Raw genomic sequence first — 4978 nt, forward strand, 5'->3', positions numbered from 1 at the left:
ATAACTCGGGAAAATGATTTGTTCACACTTGTTCACATCTTGTAACGACAACTGTACATATATTTTTTTTCTTTATGAATTTAGATAAATTGATGTGAGCAATGTTTTGAACTTTTTTTTCGGTTTGTATCGTTATGTTTAAGAGACTGTGAGCAACTTTTGAAATGAATATTATTATTTATGTTAGATTTCAAATAATGTGGTAATCAAAGGAAAGTGTATTCAATGTTAAAACTCTTGTAAGATGTGAAAATTGTAATTTATACACTTGGTCCATACGTAGGTAATGCATTAGGATATGTGTAGTAGAAAACCTGTGGTGAATACCCTACCTGTAGGGGAGCGGGAAAAGGTGGAGGCAGGCGAGGCGGGAAAACGCACACTGGCGCGGTTCGGCACAACGGGCACAGTATAACAGTGGGAGGCGAGCTACAGTCGGAAGTACACGTACTGTACCGAGGAGGCTACCCAGGAAAAGTGGATTCCATTGAGCCTCGGATGAACCGATTCCGACGACTACTTGGCATGGCTATATTCTGAGGCACAAAATTGGAAAGATTACGACGCTAAGAAGATGGAAAGTGCCGATGTTGTGTGGGCCTTAGCCGTGCTTGTATGTGTGCCGTGCTGCCCGCTATCTCGCTGCCCGCCAACCGCCGCACCGACTTGCACAGGTCAAACATTTATTTCATCTTTAGAAGTGTATCTGTGTGGACCAGTGTCGAAACTGTTTCTAACTGTTCAATAATAACGTGACTTTTACCAGAATTGCCATAGCCATTACTGATCCTGATCACTGACCTAGACAGGATCCTTACCTCGTACTGTGCAATCCTAGTATCCTGAACTGAAAGTTTAATATTAGTGTTAATGAAAATTATCAGCAGATTAATCTATGCCATAAAGGATTCTAAAGTATTGTGTGTTATTGCAAATGTTGGTAAAGAACAAAAGTATGACTAAATTGAAAGAGAGTTTTTTTTTTTAATTGAGTTAGCGATGTTATTTAATTAATTTGAGACAGAAATAATGACAGTTAAATTATTCAGAAGTAAGACAAAAGAGTAGTTATCCATAGATTGATAATTTTGAGTGTTAATTTGTCTTCAGTACTTAATTAACGACCATAATAGTTTCAGGCCCCCCCCCCCCCCCCTTTGCTCTTGTCCATTCGTTCAAACCTTGATGTGTACTGACCAGATTTGACCTGTAAAGCTAAATTCTATATTAATCCTAAGTGTATTAGTGTTTTTCCATCCTTAATAGTGACATTGTGTGTGTACTTTCAAGATAGTCGATGCTAGGGCAATCTATGCCCGATTTCAATCTGCTCAACATACAAAATGCAGTTCGTAGTAATCATTACTGTGTGGTGTTGTGTAAATTTAGCTCGTCCAAATTAGTACAAAAAGAGAAAACTTTAGTTCAGTGGATTTTTCTGGTTCCAAATTTTGCCATATAACGCATCATTACTACGTGTTACTATGCTTGACATGCACCCACTTGTACAAGGAAAAACTTACTCATTGCCTAAGTAGGCTGGCGACCGAATTATTAATCGTTGTTAGCATCTACTGTGTGTACTTCTTGTCCATGCGAAAGAGTAATTATACTTTACATTTGCTTGATGCATCACTGTAGTTATTGACTGAATATAAGTCCGATCTTGCTTCTATTAGGTACACGCGGTCAACTAATGTACTACAGTCCTTGTTTATAAGGTGAAGCCCGTGAACTTATTACAGTACAGGCTTTATAGAGCTAACGTACGTCCGAGCAGGGCGGTAGCGTTACAAGTGGTTTCCCGGTGACAGGACATCCAGTTGTTGTCAGTTACAAATTAACGTAAAGATTGAACAGTGGATGTTCAGTGGCACGAATTGCAATAAAGTTCAGCAAAATAAACTGCAGTGTGATTCAAGTATAATAGTGTGGTATAGTTGGCATTCAATATGGACAGGAACGTAGGCAGGGTAGATGCGCCAAGTGAAATGGAGAATGCGGCTGGCAGTAGCCGGAGTTTACGCGGCCAGATAACAGATGGCGTTAGCGGAAGACAATTGGCGTACTTACAATACCACGAACACGTCAATGAACAGATTGAAAGGTTGAGATCGCCTCGAACACAGCAAGGGACAAAACAGGAAGCAGAGGGTGGCTTTGTAGATGATAGTGGGTATGTGAATGAATCCACTGACGTGTTTGATTCTCCACAGATAAAGAAAGAACCGAAAGAAACTTTTGAAGTAGGATCGGAACACACCGATTCCGTAGAACAAAACAGTGTGAAAATTTTAAGCATAAACGATTTATTTGAACAATTAACCAAACAAATTTCAGGACAGAGTGAGCAGATCAAAACACAGAATGATCAGCTTCAAAAACAAGTCGGTAGTCAGGTTAATCAGCTCAAAACACACGTTGACGAGCAACTCAAAACACAAAATGAGCAACTTCAAAAACAAGTCGGCAATCAGGTTAATCAGCTCAAAACACACGTTGACGAGCAGCTCAAAACACAGGTGGATCAAATTAAAGCACAGGTCGAAGGACAGGGAATCAAAATTAGTAAACAAATAGAACAGGTAGAACAAAAAGGGGGTAATTTAAGTTCTGTGGTAAATACTCTGAAATTTGAAATTGATGTTACTAACAAAAATATGGACATTATGCAGGAGGAAATTGGTAACATTAATAGTAGATTTGATGTTGAAATTCTCAACATTCAAGAGAAAGTAGAACCTCTGGTTGAAACTACGGTAGACGAAAAAGTTTTCGGTCTTAAAAGTGAGATCGTAAACGAATGTCAACACGGGATATCACAATTGAAAAAGGTAGTTTTAGACACTGAAAGGGATTTAAGTAAAAAAGTATCCGGATGTGTTCAAAATTGTGAACAAAATACTACGAAAGTTCAAGGCAGAATTTTCGATCTGGAGAGCAAAATTAAAGATAAGCCTGGTGTTGTCTGTAATGGCACACCAATTACGAAGCTATTAGAAGGCGAGGAACGCTTCGATTCAGCCAAGAAACATAACGCGTGGCATCCGTTAGATTTTATTAAAAATTGCGAGAGAGTATTTCCTGAGCACTTGTCTGATCAGGAAAAGATAAACGTTGTAATTAGCGCCTTAGCGGGTGATGCTAAGTGCTGGGGAATAAATTTAAATACCGAACGAATGACGTTCAAAGAATTTAGGCAAAGATTTACGGAAGAATATTGGTCTGAACAATAGCAGGGCCATTTATGGCGCGAGTTTATGATGGCCAAACAGCATGATAACCGGGGCAGAAATTCTTTGAAAGATTTCTGTGAGTATTGGTACCGAAAATTGACACACTTAAGAGGTACAAGATCAGATTCGGAAATTATCTGGGAACTATATAAAAAGCTTCCGGAGGATTCAAAGAGGTATGTAGGAAGCAATCATCGCAGCTTCCAAGCATTTCTAGAAAGGGTCGAAGACGAAGACCATTGGCGCGAAAGTCGTGCCAATTATCTAAATTTTGGTAACCGTAATAACCGAAACAATGACGAAAGAAACGACGGCGATAGATTTCGCGTCAATGTAATACAGAGAGGAAGAGGCAGAGGAAATAATCCAGGTCGCGGTAGAGGGTATACCGCGCAAAATAATAACGACACGGGAAACTAATTTTCGCGAACGTTGCGGGCCAAACGGAAGCGGACAATACATACCGGCCCCGACTTAAGAAAAGATACCGGACCGACCGTAATGTAATGAGACAGGCTAGGGTCGGACATGGAACGCCGCAAAGTGGTGTAGCGAAACAAGCGTCAGGTGCGAGCCAGAATGAGTCATCTCTGACGCACAGAGCGCTACATGTTAACAGGCGAGTAGAGCATCAGAGGGCAACGGCCCAGCCTAGCAGAACATCTGTTCGGAAAGAAGCCGCTAGCAATACGGCAGCAGTAGGTACGAACGTAGCCGTAAGAGCTGAGGAAAATTTTACGAGTGATAATTCCGTGGCAAAGGAAACAATAAATGAAACTGTGAATACACAGAGAGGTGCGGTTAGCAGTGTTTGCGATAAGATAAAAGGCGATAATGAATTAGCAGAAGTAACTGATTGGCGTGTGCAGATCGACTATCTGTACAAGGGCCTAAAGCAATGTGAGTGGGAGGATTTTAAAAGGGAGTATGAGGCGAAGAGATTAGTTGGTGGAAAGAGAGATAGTAGGGACGTCCATAAAGTGACATGGCCCAAATTTGAAGAGGGGAGAATAAATAGCGGCGCGCGAAGTACGCGTGCCGCCAATAGGACGCAGATTAATGATAGGAAGGATTTGGAAGATGAAATCCTCAGCATTGACGAAGAAATAACTTCTGCTAACAGTCCGCCAATAGTACAAGCTGCTACCGAGAGGCACCGTGGAGAAGGGATAGATGATTATCTGAAAGTAATTAAAGTCCACGAGGATTACACTAAATATGAAGTCACAGTAGATGTAAATAAAGCTGATGATGAGGCCGTTTTGCCAAAAGAGGAGATTGAATTAAAATCCAAGCCTGACGACAATACAGAGGAAGAACTTAGTGCCTGTTTCAGAAAAGCTTTTATGTTAGAACCTGAAAGCGATCCGGAATGGTCGGATTCCGACGATAGTTCAGGTGATGAAAGATACGCAAGTACAGACGAAAATGAATGTACTAACGCTCCCTATTGTGCAAAAGTAGCGTACTTAAGTGAATCTGATGTTGAGGAAGAGAGTAGTGATGACTCTAGTGAAGATGAGTTTTCAGGTGTAGAGGAAAATGAATATACTTTTACTGAAAGAGGGTATGAGAAAATCAGTGAAAATAAAGGGGATGCAGTTAATTGCGATATTGTACCTAACGATGACGACGTATCAAAACAAAATCCAGATGTTGAGACTGAACAAAGAAAGAAAGAGCCGCCGGACGACTCAATGTTTATTTTGCAACGAGTTCAAGTAAGCAAAGACTTTGAACTC

This window comes from Schistocerca serialis, chromosome 2 (assembly GCF_023864345.2).
Source record: "Schistocerca serialis cubense isolate TAMUIC-IGC-003099 chromosome 2, iqSchSeri2.2, whole genome shotgun sequence".
NCBI lineage: Eukaryota > Metazoa > Arthropoda > Insecta > Orthoptera > Acrididae > Schistocerca > Schistocerca serialis.